We start from the raw sequence: 17,237 nt of genomic DNA, 5'->3' as shown, positions 1-17,237 counted from the left end.
TTAATGTGAATACTATTCCTGAATATCTCAGTCAGTTGTGGGTTTGCATCATATATTTATTAAGACATGAAAACCTGTTACTAAAATTAATTTTTTCCTCTCTTGTCCACTTTACTGATGAGAATATCAAAATCTCTGTTGCCTTGGAGACATTCTGCTGATTGCTTAGATTTTTCAAGGTAGAGGTCACTCAGTGTTACTTTTGAAGACGGATCAAACTAGCTTTAGTACTAAAAACTTTTTTGTATGTTGACAGTGAAGAACTACTTATAGGGAAGACAGTACAAGGAAATGCTTCCAGGTAAAACAACTTCCTTTTGTTTTTAAGTGGGTTACCTCTTCAAAGTTCATTTAATTGCTCTTCCCATCCCCTTAAATGTATTTTTAAGGAGATGAATATGAAATGAAGATGCAGAGTGAAGAAGGCCACTGCCAAGCACTTTTTGTTATCATGTATTTTTAGAACAGTTGGTTTGAACCTTGAACAAGTACTGCTGTATGCCTTTACCTTTTGACGCTGTAGATATTTTTAATGTTGCCAAGCATGTATCAAGAAGTTGAATACTCTAAGGCAGGCAAACACATTGACATCCAAGACTGAACACATTAAATTAATGTACATAAAATGCTATATCACATAACAATATAATAGAAATAGATGTTGCTCTTGCAACTCAGTTCTTGTCTGTATCAAGCATCTGCTATCTACAACCTCTCTCTGCTGAGACTTGATTGACAGCAGTGAGGGAAATATTTGAATTGATAAATATCTCCTTAAAATATCAGCTTGTACCCATAAACTTTTCTTGGTGACAAGTGAAACTCTTTTGCCCACTCAGGAATATCAATGAAATGGCTTAACAGACAACATTTTCCTTAAAGAAGGAAATTCTAATGACATTGATAGAAAGAGTAACAACAATTAGGTCTTGTAAGCAGAACTGTGACAGTTTAGTCCTTTTCTTTGAGCTAGCTGATTGCATTTCCTTCCTTGTTGCAACCTTCACTTCAAGTTTAAGATTTTTCAGTTTTGCTGGTACACAAAGCACAGTTTAAACTGAATAGACTTTTTGGCATGATCTGTTTTTTCTAGCCCTTCCCATCTCTTCATTAGTGGCTCCCATTTGACATGGTTTGCACTGCTTATCCCTCCACAAGTTGACATTTTCAGAGCCTTATGCTGCCATATACTCCTTTCCTTGGTGTGCTGGCTGTGCCTTGTACTGCTTCTCTTCCTCTTCTACCTGCATCAGCAAACCCTGGCAGCTGGGCTACCACCTTCTGTTATGACAGCTCTTTTAAGAGTGTACACAGTATGAAGTATCAGACAGTTTCTCAGGTTACAGGAACATCTTTAGCAACTTCTCTATCACTCCTTTACTATCTAAATTTTTCATTCCAGTGTTGTTAACTGCTGCCTTAGAGTAGGTGGACCATTCACCCCCAGCTATTGAAGACCATGTGCTGGTAGTTGCAAATTTTCCTCCTTCATATTAGTCTTCTTTTCACAAAACAAGATCAACAATGTATGTCTCATCTCCCTTTAAAAAACATGTTTTTCTAACTCTATAAAGGCAGTATACAAAATAACCACATCCTACTTTGGTTTTTTTTATTAACCTCCTTTCTCTCTCCTAGAAGCCAAGAGAATCCTCCTGTTCTGAGGCTCTTTTACCTGGAGCACTCCTAAGACAAGGAATGTATGATTGGATTGGTGCAAGGAGAGTTTGTCCCAAGTCCTGTCCACCCAGCTTATGCAAATTTTAGAAAACTTGTTTCTCTATCAGTATAAAGGGTTCATAATTTGTGCAGCAGTATCACTGCTGGACCAGATCTTCTGTAAATGTGCCTAAAAGAAGAGAGGAGATCTAGGGTTTATGCTTTTTGGAGGCCTAATCAGAACAGAGATAATATTAAAAACAATGCAAATAAGGTCAGTTTCCAAATAGGAAATCTTCAAGTCAGAAATCCACAGAATATAGATTATTTATTTTGATAACTACTACAGTGTCTTTAGTAAAGGACTACAGAGCATTTGAAAAATAATACCTTATTCCCTAAAAAATCCCTTTAGCAGTAGTGTTACTGTTGTCCATGGCTTTTGCTATGTAATCATCATGACTGAGGGAAACACAGGTCAGGCCTGCCTTTGGGAAAAGAAAGGAGAGTAACACAGTCCATCATACCAGAATTATTTTTATTAATGTTATAGTGAAAGCTTTGTATTTTGTTTGATGTGCAGCATGAGTTTACAGAGATGTTTCAAGTGACTAAGGTATAACTGATGGAAATGATTCATTTGGGTTAATTGATTACACTAATACAAAAATACTCTAGCCCACCTCAGGGTTTTAATGGACATCACACCTCTGACCATCATCTGCTGCTTGAGCTATAGCACAGCCTTTACATGAGACAGAAAAGACATTCCTTAGGCTAGAGCAATATTAGACTGTTTCAGTGTGTTCTTGTGAACAGTTTTCAATTCCAGACTTTATGTGTCTGCATTTAGGTATTTAGGTATTTAAAAGTTGGTATGTGATATTGTATCTGTTTACCACTACTCAAAATTCTATTCCTGCAAGTTTTCAAATCCTTAGAAAGAGGAGTTTGAACAGTTGCAATCAAAGAAATTGACACTTTTCTCTGAATCCTCTGAATCCTCTGCCACAGCAGCTCATTTCAGGGCAATTTGGTTTTAGATGGTTTGCTATCAAGTTTGACTGTCATTCAGTGGTTGACATGGGATAGGATGTGCAGCTGAGAATCCTTCTGTGCTGCCTACTACATAGAATTCTAGTATCAATAGCTATATTGGGGGCTTAGTGTCCATTTCACTTCTTTCTGTAGATGCATATCAGCATTATTTACATTAAAAAAAAAAGATGTTGAGGGGATTCTTTTTTTTGTTGTTTTTTTTTTTCTTTCCCTTGGTAACCTTACTTGTTTCCCTCACTCAGGAATTCTTGCAGTTGGTAAAATGAGGAAAACTGGAATTACCAAAAACAATGCACTCTGAGTGGGTTCAGGTACACTAAGGATCTGTGCTGAAAAGGTTTGCATGGAGAAATATTTAGGGCTATAAAAAAATGTGATAATTTACATATAAATTGATTTTTTTAAAGAAAAGGTTAGCTTTCAAGAGTTTGAGCGAAGAGGCATAATGTAAATTTTATTTTGTTGACTGCAGAACAAGTGCAAAATTAAATTATAAAAAATTAAATTATAAAAAAACCAAAGACATTTGGAAAAACATGTTTCCGTAAAAGACATGGAAATTAGTTGTTAAAACAATGGCCCTCAATTTTCAGAACTTTGACAAAAATAGAAGTTTTTAATAATATATGATAATGTTCAATACAAGTATTCTGGATATGGAGCCAACTCAAAACCTAAACTCTCAAACTTGGTTGGGTTGGGGTTTTTTTGGCATTTGCCTTCACATTTCTATATTTAAGAATGTTGATTATGTTTCTGTAAAATAATGTCTTGTAGCATACAGAAGATTGTTCAGAGGTTATGGTACAGAAAAACTGATATCTCGGCACCAGTCCTCTGTACCTTGAGAAATAAAGTAGCAATATCCAAGACTAGCAACCCCTTTTTTTCCTTACTGCAGGACATACTCTTTTCCTAGTCTCACTTTAAGAATGTGTGCCAAATCATGTTACCTCTTCCTGTGCCACATTATAGATTTACTGTAGGAAAAAAAAAATCAGACATAACAACTAGGAAAAGCCTTTTTTCCCCTCCTCTTTCTCTCCTTTGAGCAATCATCTTCAAAAAAGGCAGGGCAGTGGTTAAGGATTTAGCAAATGCTGCATGACTTTTTGGCCTGTCCAGAAGTTGAGTTCTCAATGAAGTTTTAAGCACCTTCACATGGACAATGAGCAAGTTTTGCTGCTTGATGATCACTGAGAGGAGATGATGGTTTCCCTCAAGGATTTTCTCTACCACACAGGAGGAAAGCAGAACCCAGCTCCAGCAAGTGAGGAGCAGCCTCACAGCCTCACTGCTGCAGGCAGAGAAGATTGGCCATTGCAGGGGTCTTGAGGGAAATGCACCAGCAAAGCTGCTTTGGCCAGGGCATTTCCTCCTCATGTGAAAGGACTGAGACAGCCTCAAGGTGTCCCATGCCAGTCAGGGGGTTAATGTAGATTTCAAAAGAAAATTTTTTAATATTCTGCAGGGTTTTTGTTTCCAGATCTTAAATTTCCTATAATTCTTGCTTCTTTTTGTCAGCTTCTTCCTACATGGCATATTGTCCTTACAATTCTCTCCTGTCTTCTCTCCCACTGTCTACCTCTTTCCCTCCTTTCTTATCCTTCATAGTAAAAGCTTGATGCCTCTGCATAGTAACAGGAGAACTTGAATGAGCAGCCAGTCAAATGCTGAAATGGGAATGTGACTAGTTTTCCCAGGTAATATTCACAGGAGAAGCCAGCTCCTACTGCCTTTTGCCACCACCATTATGTCCAGAGAGAGGACACACTCTTCTTTGCCACTGCTAGCCCAGTTTTCAGTTCTTCACATCAATTTCTGGCCAGCAGGTCCCAGAGAAGCACTTACCTTCCTATGATAAATGTGATCCTTCACTGGAAGCGATACAATTCTTGCTAAGGATTGATAATAATTACCCCATTCACACAGTATTTGTGATAGCTCTGCAATTATACTCCCTAGCTTACCCCTCAAAACTTTACAAATTATGTCAGCTCCACAAAGTGACATTTCAAGAATTTATTACTGAAAACCTAGGACAGGTCCTTATCCACTATGTATACTCCTAAATCAGAAGGGAGGATTAATGGTCTGTATATTTAAGAGCTAAGAATTACAGGAGAACATGTACGTAACAGGAAACGTGCCTGGAATTAGTTACCAGTTCAAACTTTGTACTGGAACTAGGAATGCCCATTTTATACTTAACAGAGCTGGTTGCAATATGGTGCTTTTCAGAGGGATGGGAAAATCCTCACAGGACAGTGATATTAACTTGGGAAAATTACCTATTTTAAAAGAGATTCACATGGGAAAGATGGCAGTAATAGTTGCAGAGAAACGTGTACAGTCCAGATTAAAAGCTGAGAAAGAGGTTTACAGGTGGACATGGTGACTGGATAAAGACACCTAGCTCTCTAAGCAAAGTGATTTTTCTCTGCTTTTTGAACCCTGTGGTTCTTGAAAAAGCTACTGCATTTTTGATAAACAAGACTCTTGAAAGAAGCCTTAGTCATTATGTATCTTTGTTGCTAATGCTAACAATTCCCCCAACCTGGGAGTGCAGTTAACCCCTCTTATTAAGAACAAAAGTCCTAAATCACTGCTTTCAGCTTCTGATTACTAAGTAGGAGTAAAATGAAAAAAAGAAGATTCCTGTCAAGACAGGGTTGTTATTTCCCCACAGTAATTTTAACCAGCATTTCAGAAAATATTGGGCTAAGTATTCTATTTTATCCTCTCGCAGTTATCTAACCTGAATCTAAAGATCTGTCTGTTCTTATTGTTGTATTCATCTAAATTCAAGCAGGACAGCCTAAGTTCCTAATTACCTGTTCAGTTCTCAGTTTTCAATTGCACAAACAGCATGTAATGCTTCCCAGGGTGTAGCCATATAGGTCTTTCTGAACATGACAGGAATGAATACTTGCTGAGGCTGCTAATCTCAATGACTATGCAGTAGATCTTATTTCTTCTTCCTCCTTCAAAGCTATGAAGTTCAGAATCACTGTTAAGGATAAGAGGTTTGAGTTTTAAATCCTTTAAAATCAGGTCAAGCAACCAACACCTTGTAAAACCAAGATTAAACAGCAAGTGATAATGTTTAATCCAATTCTGTTAGATTTTACAACAAAAGAAACACATAAGCAGTGTGCTGCATTTTATTCCAAGGCCCAAATTTGTTTGCTGTTCCTTCCCTAAGCTATATTAAAAATGTTAAAGGTTAGCTATAGTAAATGTTTTTATAGTTTTTAACTTTTACCTCCCTGAAGTATACTTCATGACTTCTGTCACTATAATATCTGAGTACTTCATAGACTGGTTGAGTATGTTGTTAAAGCTTTCAAATCCTCTCTGACGCATGCACAATCTGGTTAGCCCCATTTTTCTGATGAGGAACTACAGCATAAATTTATGCATAGATCTTTTGCAAGCAGACATCTCACACTGCTGGACCAACAAACAGCCTCCTCAGTAGGATCTTTAGGAGAAGTCAGTGTACTTCACTTCAGCATCTGCTGAACCAGAATGCAGACAGACATCATTTGTCTCTGCTTGTAGGAGGCTGTGTGCACAGCTGCAGAGAAAATCAGAGTAAAAACTAGGTTTTCAGCCTTGAGCACCTACATTTGAGGCTACATGAACATCTGATATTGTTTTTCTCTAGTGTTACTTAAAATAAGACAGAGGTACTTACTTGCTACTATACATGCAGCAGTAGCAATAATCGTTTAGTACTGAAGGGCAGCAATATAAAATAGGATTATATAGTAGGATTCCCATACATACATGCATTTAAGGGATGAGTCATGATCTTTTATGGTCAATACATGCTCTAGAAGTGTACAGAAACAACCTTTTGCTATATGATTACTGTGATTTTGCTCACTTATTATGTATGGTAGCAAGTCACAATCTTCTCCAAAGATAGTGAACTAATGGTAATTGAAATAAAGAATCTCATCATAAAAGGCCTTTCCATAGTTACAGCTGATTTCTCAGACAAAATCGCTATTTGTCACCATTACCTTAAATTTTGAACCACTATTGCTTACATGGACTGCCTAAGTGCTTCTTGTTTTAGCCACATAGTCATAGAGCTGGGCTTTTTGGCTAGTATATTAGATATTTGGATAGTATATTAGAGACACTTAGTAATGATAAGTGGGTATCATGCATCACTAAGCTTAAAAATTATTTTAAAAAAAGAGAAAATTTGCATAGTGTCAGACATTTCTTGTGCTAAGCTTTGACTTTGTGCTATAGAAGAAAAAAAAAAGAACCTCAAAAAAACCCAAACCACAAACAAACAGTAGAATTCAGGAATTAATCCATATCTCTTTTGCATCTTGTTCATTGCTATTCTGTCTACATTTTGGTTCTTAGTAGCTTTTGTTTTGGGATGCATTTCTTTGGAAGAACCAGATGCTGCATCACAATTGCTGTTGACACTCATTGGGTGTCACACTGTTGTAAATCCTAATTACATGTTTTTCACAGTTCCTGAAGCTAAATGATGATTTTTCCTACTGCGACTTCTTTGTATCTTTCTTTCTTGCATACTGTGGTTAGGTTTACATCTTCCAGCAAAAATGTACTTGAAATAAACAAATTCAGTTGCATAGCTAAAAAAAATGTAAAAGGCTGTTTTCATGGCTGAGATCTCATTAGCAGTTGGAGCAGGTTAGCTATGCTCACAGAGAACATCATCTGGTTTGGTTTCATTTCAAAGAACTCCAGTGGCACAGTCCAAGACCATCCTGCCGTGTGAAAGAAAGAGCATCAAAAGTGCATGCTGATCCAAACTAAAACATCTCATGTAGATTCCCTGCTGAAATGTAAAGAATAGTGTCCCCAGACAGACACAAACTTCCTTCTTCTGTCATCTACCAGGTTATCACAAGTATTAACTCTTACAAGTAGCAATGTTTTCAGATGGATGGAAAAGTAAGATCCCTAGGTCACCTACCACATATGGATGAGATCACTTGAGCATGCTGTCAATATGGTAACTGTTATGTCAGAAAGTGGCTTAAGTAAATACTGTAGGGCAGGAAAGGAGGAATCTTACCTGCAAAAGACAATAGAAAAAGATGGTAATGCAACCTTACTGAAAAACTAATCAGTACTTTTACAGAATATTTTATGAAATGGTAAATTTTCTAAAATATATTTTGCCTCAGTTATACCTACAAAAATGTAGGTTTTTCTTGTAACTTATTTTATCTGTGAACCAAGTATGTGAAATATGTTTTATAAAATAAGGACAATTATCAGTGTAAACAAAGTCTGTGTTATCATAAGTAATAAGTTAGTAAACTAGCTCACTTTTATTCTGTGTATATGCCTTGTCATAGACAAATAACTTATTTTGAAAATATTTATAAATATTTATAGAAACGGAAAAACATTTTCTCAAATTCAATTTAATGAGTAATAAAATCTACTGTCTGTTTTTGTCTGCTAAGGGATCCCTGTCTTCTAATAACTGAAGGAAAGGTAACTAGACAGCAAAATAGTCTTTCTTGTGTGTGTGTAATATGGTGTTGCCAGTGTCCAATCATCATTATATTAATGGGTGAGGATATTATATTTTTAACCATTTGTAATGCAATATTTTGTAAAGATAATATTCATCAGTTTTCAGTGTAAATCAAAATATAATAGGTCTTCCAGGTCTACAAAACAAACTTCTCTTCTTAAAAGCCTTCCTCAGCTTTATTGTCCCATTAGTTTTATTGGAAATTCCATGCAGAAACTCTCTGTTTAATAGAAATCATCTAATTCCTAGACAACCTGTATTAATGGCCTTTTGTTCTTATGCCTGTTTTAGCCGTCATCTTAAAAAGCTCTTTTTTCTCCCTGGTGTTTAACACTCATATGTATTAGAGAGTAATCACATCTGGCCCCTCCCCAACCTTCATAATGTTGGGTTAAGCATGACATGCTCTTTTAGTGTTCCGTGCTATGACAGGTTCTCTGTTCTTTTGATTATCCTAATGGTCATATTAAAATGACCAATGAATCCCTTGTTGGTATGTTTGATTTGTTATATTTCTTTTCAAAGTGCTGAGAAGACAACCAAAAATAAATGAAATCAATTCACTGCACATTCCTTTGAACGGACTTTTCTACCTGTCCTTATTTTAATAGAAATTTGGATTCCCTAAATAGCAAATAACCCTTGCACAATTATGACATTCATAAGCTGTGGTTATAATCAAAAGAATATCAGGAGGCAGCTGTGATTCACCAGTTTGTTGCTGCCCACTGGGACTCTTTTCTCTTTATCAGCCATCAAATCAGCAACTACTAGAGCTGTTCACACAAATGTAACTCCAGTACAACAAGTTTAACCTTATTTTTATCCAGCTCCAGCACAACAATTCCTTGACAGTTTGTTTCCCAAATTGCTATCACCCACTGTATTTTTCAGCTACAAGTCAACAAGGTCTGTTCCATGGGAAATCCCCAAAACAATAGCCTGAAGTTAGAAGCAATGTTTCTGTTCCCTGAAGATAATGGCTCATGTCATAGAAGTAGACTTGCTGGTCAATCAAACCAATTAACACATGCCTACTTGCCTTTCTTATCTCCCATGATTTGCAATGTGTCCTGTCCCCTATAGACGTATTTGCCAAGACTGTGATTATAATTTTTTAAAATTATTAACCAGAAATGTGACTGCCGGAATAAAACTTCCAATGGTAATGCCATAAAAACAACAAACACAACTGCCAGAGCTAAGATTTTGTCTGGTTTGGGGTTTATTTTTTTCTTCCTTTATAGAAATGCTTCAGAAGCTCCCATAGTTGAAAACACCTTTAATATACTTTAAGATCTTTGGATAAAGAGCAGTAAATAGATGCAAAATTTTTGTTACTTTTATTTGGGCTAGAGTCATGCATGATAATATTATGCTTAGGCAGAAGAAGAATTTCAGTACAATATGTAGACTAAACATCTTATACTATGCGACTGACACAGATAATAAGAAATGACAAAGTATGGACAAAAATACAGTTTTAGTAGCCTAATATTTCTTTTCTGCTCTCATTCATATAACTGGCATGAACCTTCAGAACCCTCTTGGAGGGGGAAACTTGGGAACACTTGGACTTTTAACATCAGGCATTGATCTGAGCATTCTGGACAAATCAACTAAATGAAAGGTGTGAAGACTGACAGATAATCACAACCTAGTTTTGAATTAGGAAGAGTGAAAACAGTGCAATTCACATGACTGTGTACATTGTAAACATCTGTACTGGTCACTCTTGGTATTTTTATAGTCAATTAAAACAAAAAAGCACTTCAAGGTGCAGCTTATATGTCTCTAATGTGCACTTCACATCTGTATTCTAAGTACTAAGCCTACTCACTAACGAAAAAGGGACTCTGCTGTGACCAGTTTGGATACAGGTATCAGCATCATCAGCATCCCAAATTAGGTGACATGAATCCAACCTTTTAAATAATTAAGTGACAAATCAAAGCTTTTCCCAAACTCACTCTTTACTTTGCAGTATAAACACAGACTTGTTAAAGTAAATACTATATTATCTGTGCTTCTGTATCATGAATTGTGAAAAAGTAATGAAAATAGAGTTTCCATACTGGAGAACAGCTGTGTCTTTAATGAACTGTACAGAATTAGCACAAGCTTCACCCACCTTTATTCCTTGTCAGTGGAAGTAGGCACACATGCCACATCCATGCACATTTTGCTCCTGTGTGGCACAGTTTACAGTAGTTGAACATAAAATCATAGAACAGGTAGGGTTGAAAGGGACCTTAAAGAAAATCTAATTCTAGCCTCCTTGCTTTGGGCAGGGACACCTCCTACGAGACCAGGTTGTTCAAAGCCCCGTCCAACCTGCCCTTGAACATTTCCAGTTATGGGGCATCCACAACTTCTCTGGGCAACCAGTTCCAGTGCCTCACCACACTCACAGCGAAGAATTTCTTGCTAATATCTTACCTAAATCTATCCTCTTTATGGGTAAATTCTACTATGAAAGGGGAAGGGAAATGAGAGTTTGTGAGATTTTTACTAGTTTTATCACTAAAACAAAGAAAATCTTACTAGCTTTTACACCTATTAATTTTACCAGTTTTTTGTTTGTTTGTTTACAAGCTGATCATTGTAACCTAAATTCTTTGTAACTGTAATAGATATCCGCATAGGGAAATGCTATTCTCTATTACACTCATTAAGTATTCCTCCAGAGATAGTTTAGAAGTGCTGTATTAGCGAAATAAACATTCAGGAAAAAAAGAAAAAAAAAGGAAACAAGAGTCATAAGAGATTATGAACTCAATAAAGATTTAACATTTAGTCCCTGACTACAAAAATTTAAAGTACTGTCAATGCTGATGAATGAAGAAAAATGGCTATCTAGAAATAATGGCTCAATCAGAAATTCTGATGATGTATTTGTAGAAATAAACATTTTCTTTCCAACTGGACACTTTTATGGAAAAGAATAAAGTTTTAAATTTTATAGTCTATACACTTAGAAGAGGTCTACAATGCATGTTATTCCAGGGTGGTGAGTTTAAGTCAAGATTTTTACCATTATGTTTATTTTGTCATGAATAGATTTGCACTTTAAAGTTTATAAGTGTGGATCCAAATAACAGTAGTCTTAAAAGATGTCAATGAATCAGTAATCATGTCTATTTTGAAGAGTCATAGATTTATTACTTTCTGAAGGTTTGTGAAAAAGATCTAGAAATATTCTAATTGATGCACAGTTCTGTATTTTTATACTTACTTACTAAAGATTGCAGTGGCTAAGTACATTAATGTTTATAAAAATGTATAATATTGATTTTGAAATTTAAGTCTTCTAGCACATGTATAGACATCGACACATGAGAGCATGCATGGAAGATGTATAATAATGTTAGGGTGACAACTACCACATTATCTGTTTTCCCCGAAGTTTTAGAGCCACTGTCTTCAGTAACGATCTTATACCACTGACTTTACTGGAGTAAGTTACATGTTAGGAGTCATACTGAGTGGGAAATGAGAAAAAATCAACTGCTCTGATTTCTGTGAGTCTGCACAGTTCAGGTTGATTTGGGCTTCTTCCTCGGTTCCTGTTTTTTGTTTGTTTGTTTGTTTGTTTGTGGCATAGGTTTTTTGGGGGGGGGTATTTTTTTGAAAGGGTCAGTCACATGCTTATTAAAAGAACTAAGCATCATTCCTCTTACTCGGTGGTGATCTTCATTGTTTTGGATGGTGGTGGGTGTAACCTTCCATTCAAGGTTCCAGACCTTCAGCCCCGAAAGAACTATGTCAGTTATATTCTTGCTATAATTTGACATAAACATTGTATTTAGTTTCTGAATGCTTTTTTCTTTCCCTTCAATTTATGAACAACTTTCAATTATGAACATCTTTAGCAAAATTTTGGGGGAAAAAACCCAGTATGCTTGACTCAAAATAAATATCTGATTTTTATATCACATTTGAAGTGATCATGCTAGTAATATAACCAGCTAAGCACATTTGACAGGAATTTTCTACTGAAATAGGTGTTTGTTCTCATTCAGAAACTCGCAGACACTGCTCTTAGAGCTTGCTGGAGAAAGATTTTAATAAAAAGGATCAGAGAAGGGAATCATATTTGTTCTTTGGCTAGACAAAAGTTACTAACACAATCCAACTTTTTAAAAATGTTATCCAAAATGTGTATTATTACGTGTGTTTTATTAATGGACTTGTAGGAAAACATAGTAAAGCTGCTAAGAAAATTTGAGGTTGTGGATTAATGTATCCAAGTGTTGTCTTTTGGTACTTTTTAAAATATGTTTTGATATGTGATGTCTTTTTTTAACCATGGGCCCAATAAGCTCACCATTTTTGAATGTTTTTTCTTCCCACACCTTTCTTGACCTATGTCTATAATGCAGAGTCTAATTAGATAACAAGAGGGCCAGCCTTTGATATCAATAGCTACATCCCTAACACACATCTGATCAACCATGCTTGTGGTGTGTGCCAGGCTGTATGGGGCTATGAGCAACCTGATCTGGTGGAAGGTGTCCCTGCCCATGGCAGAGGTGGGGGTGGGGGGTGGAACTAGATGATCGCTAAGGTTTCCGCCAACTCAAACCATTCTGTTATAGTATATGTGGTTATATATTTGTGAGTTACTATGCTGATGTAGTAGCCCTTAGTCTGAAAACTCCCATATAATAATTCCATCATTTCTGGTGAAGAGGCATGGTGAAGTGAAACTCTGTCTTGGTAGTTACATGGAGAATACATCTTGACAGAGGTCTGTAATTGTTGCTTTATGTCCACGTGGTGAATTGAAGAGACCACAGAAGTTTTGGATTGTATTACTGACCTTGTAGCATGTCTATTAAAGATAAGGAAACTCAGGTTGCAGGACTTGATGTGCAAATGAGTAGCAAAATGGAACAGCAAATGAGTAAAAGACCTGACAGCTTTGAAAGGTAGGAAACAGTTCTGGCACTTCAGAGGATCAGCACCTCCCTTTTCCTTTCTCTGATCTTCAGAGACTCTCTTTTTCACCCCCAAGCTAATCCTCAAGGTGTATGAGAGACAGTCTCCCACATCACATCATTAAGACTCAGGAATTTAAAAACATGTCATTAACAGTTTCCTGAAATAGTGGATAAAAAATAAAAATCAATTCTAATGCGAAGATCAATATATTCTTGGACAAGATAGGAAAGAAAAAGAAATAGTTTTGGGATGATTTTTGGCTTTCTTCAGAAATGAAATAATTTACAGCACTCAGTTTGTTTTCTGAGCTTCTTAAACCTGTGTTTTAAATCCTCTTTAATAACTACTGCTACAGTTATTTGTTATCATGTAGCTGGATGGCAGTGGAATTGTTGACATTTTGTAGTTCAATCTAGGGTTGACGTATCATTTGAGTGGCAGTGGTTTATCATCAAATCCACATTTGTTCATTCGTTTGTTTATTTTCTTAAATTATGACATTATTTGTTTAAGAAATATGTGGGGGCAGGGGGGCTGCAGGGGTTTTTCGTTTGGATGGTTGGTTGGGTTTTGGTTTGGTTTTGTTTTTGCTATTGTTGATGTTATTTGACCAGTCCACATTTTACCAGACATATGAGCCTAAGGTGATGTGTTCCTTAAGCACAAGTTTACCATCAATGTGCATTTTGGCTCTGCATAACTTTTTCCAGCATTTACTCAAATGTCTGTGGACAACAAAAAATTGATCTGAGAATATTGTGCTAACAAGAAGCATTGCCAGATGATAAAATATTAATTCTTTTACTTTATATGCAGATATGAGAGAAGCAGCAATTACCCCTACTTTAATTGTTTCATAGATGAGTACAATTATTATGTTATTCATTCCATCTGCAGACTGAATGGAAAAAATAACATCGACATCATATAGTCAGACACTTTATTTTAAAGTAAACCTTACCAATGTTAGATATATTAAAGCAATAAACCAAGAGATTAAACTTTCATAAACAGTAAGAGCTCATTGTTTTGTAAATGGATGTATAATAACATCTTTGTAGCTCAAATGAAACCGTAAAAGTGACTGGCTGCTTTAGTCTTTCTGGAAACTTTTGATTTATTTTTTTAATCACATGTTAGCTTTTTTTCATGGCAATTAAACATTGACAATGGGCCTCAGTCTTCTTTCTGCATTACTTTTCTCTCATTGAACTGCTGTCATTTCTTTATGATGGCAAGCAATTTAAAGGTGTAAGAAAACCCAGTTAAAGTGTATGTGGCTCCTACTGCTATAGGTGTTTGTTACTAATAAATGAAGTGATAGCTGGTGTTGGAATGTGAGGTTTATCTTTCTTTGTGATTTGTGCAGAAGAGAGGGGATGGAATACCTTTGAAAAGCTGGTATGAACTGTCTACAATCACAGAAAGGCTGTAGCTAGACTTTGTGTCTGTAACCAGTTAGTGTTAGGGAAATGTTAACTGAATTTATTAACTAGACTGCAGTTTTGAACGTTACTATAGCTACAAATAAAAAATGTAATACAACAGGTGTTATGGTCCATCCATTACAGGAATCTGCTAATTTTGTGAACAGTTTTTTTAAAAACACAGCTAATACTTAGATATACCTAACTAAGAAAAAGTAGTATAATGAATTGTAATGACCATAAATGCTCTAAAAGAATTAAACCTCCTATAAAACTGCTTCCACAGGTATTGTAACAGCCATTGAGAGCAGTAGCTATACCTAGGATTGGGAAGCAGTTCCTGGAATCCCCATAGTTCTCCAGCTCAATCAACTCATTTTGTTTTCTTTTTTTTTTAGGGAGAGAGCATCCATTCATGCCTACCAAAAGTTACTAGGACATTCTCTGCCCCCCTCTGTCATGTTATTGCTTCAGGGCTAACAGGACTATAGAGTGCTAAGAACATATTTTGTCATTGAACAAATCTGTTGACTCAAACTGCCATCTTTTGTGGAGACTTCTAAGAGTCAAACAGCACCCTAGAGAAACCCTAGAAGAAGAAAAGTAATAACAGCAGCAGAATTTCACTTCTCATTTCCCACTGCCATCAAGATACATGAAAATATTTTCTACCTCTGTACCCAGTCCATATCGAGGAGAGAATTGTAACCTGGGAATATTTCACTGCTGATAGGATTGAGTCTTTCATATTTTTAAATGCTGAATGCCCTCAGTGACTTTTTGTTTCTTCCTTTGCTTTTAATTTCCAAAATCCTGCCTTCATTTTTTTATTAAAGCGTATTTTAGTCTATCACATCAATTGCTATCTGCATCCGTTAATGATTTTTTTTCTGCCAAATATAATCAGCATGGCTCTGCAAATAAGCATGACCTAAAAATAAAACAGATAATTTACATCTAGATATCATGGAAGAAGGCAGTAAATCCTGAAATAGCATCATCTTTGAATGCTGCCTCTTTAGATGACTTTCCACAACTTGCATCAGTCAGTCTCTGTGTTGCTAGGGCATCCCTATTGCCTGGTATTCATTTTAATAATTTTAGTGATGTGCTGTTTATGTAAAATTGAATGAACAAAGGAAAATTTTGGGACTGAGTCTGAGATTTTGCCTTTCATTTGTTTCAGCTGCAGACAGTATTTGCATGTAGCTTTTGTGGTATAATTGTGTTTAGTTCTGCTGACATTGTAGTGGGTTAGTAGCAGATAATAACAGATGAGGGTTCCTTTTGTGGAAGTTAAGAAGTAGCTGATTAATTGTTATTATGTTACACTCTAGAGGAAACCTTGTAATTAAACCACAAAAAGCTACATTAACATAATGTTAGGGGTTTGACTTAATCCCACAAAAGCAAGAAAATTTGAAGTTAATGGTGAAGAGGCTAATGTTACCTGTTTCAGGCCAAGTGCTGTTCTTCAGAAAAGAGCTTAGCCTGACTATTTCTGACTATCATGGTTGTTCCTCTGTGTGATTAGGGCAGCTGCATTTAAATCAAATTACATCTTTTGACTTTTCTTTATGTGTGCTTGCAGATCAGGCCTTATCAAAAAGGTTATTGAGCAGTTAGCAGTTAGCTTTGGAACTAGGTCTGATGTTAGATTTCATGCTTCTAGACATATAGTCCTGTCTTTGATCTAGAGGATGCACTCCTTGGTATTTACTTTTGTTTGCAGGTATAGTGTATTTCCTGAAAGCCTACCAGACTAGTATTCGTACTTCTATGTGGCATATTTTGACTTGCACTTAAATACTATTTCTTTATGTGTATGATTTGGAAGTAGAAACATCTAGTTTATTTGAATGAGTGCTTTTCTAGAAGCTAAAATCTTCCAAGTTTTAATACACACTCTGTTCAGGAAATAATTTTAAATTATTTCCACAGTCACACTTCCGTGTCCTGCTTTCTGTGTCTTCAGCTTTTTTATCTCACCCACATATACTGACTGAAGATTTCAAAGCCCACGGGAAAGTCTATGCAGACATGCTCTCAGAATGAAATGTAACAGTAAAAAATTCCATTGTTAAAAGTTTGAGACAAGTCAATGATTAGTCTGCCAGGCTGATCACAGTGACTGCTTCCCCACCTCTCCTTCCTCCATCCCAGCCCTTGACTGCTGGAGAGTTACAGCACCTGTCTGCAGCCTGTGTTGTTAGTCGTCGTACCCATCTCCACGGCAGCTGATTGGGAGCTTTGATACTCCTGAAAGGTCTTGATTTGATGTAGTCCTCTTCTATGAGAACAATTTAGCTAACTCAGACCTTAATTCTCTATTATGTAGCCTGTATGATCCTGTGGCAATTTCATAGGTGCATCTATTATGGGTAGAAAATTACACATCGTTGATAGAGTTGGCAGTGAAGTGGCAAAGACAGATGATTACCTGAAAAATTCACATCCTCTAACTAAAAGACTTCACTTCCCAAGGATGGGCATCTTCCCACCTTGTATGCCTAAAGATTACTTTCACATATATTTCCAGAAAATTAATGCCTAACGTTTAGTACTGAAGCAAGAAAAAGAAACATGTAAGTGCATAAGTTCCT

General features: G+C 36.2%; 1 protein-coding gene across 1 annotated transcript in view; it reads left to right on the top strand.

Moving 5' to 3' along the window:
* Window positions 1-17,237, top strand: part of GPC6 (glypican 6) — a 755,565-nt gene that overhangs the window by 380,832 nt on the left and 357,496 nt on the right. The gene's annotated exons all lie outside the window — the stretch shown is intronic.

This window comes from Manacus candei, unplaced genomic scaffold, assembly GCF_025592945.1.
Source record: "Manacus candei isolate 608988 ecotype Guabito, Panama unplaced genomic scaffold, ASM2559294v1 h1tg000014l, whole genome shotgun sequence".
Lineage (NCBI taxonomy): Eukaryota > Metazoa > Chordata > Aves > Passeriformes > Pipridae > Manacus > Manacus candei.
This window is presented reverse-complemented; position numbering and strand designations above follow the sequence as displayed.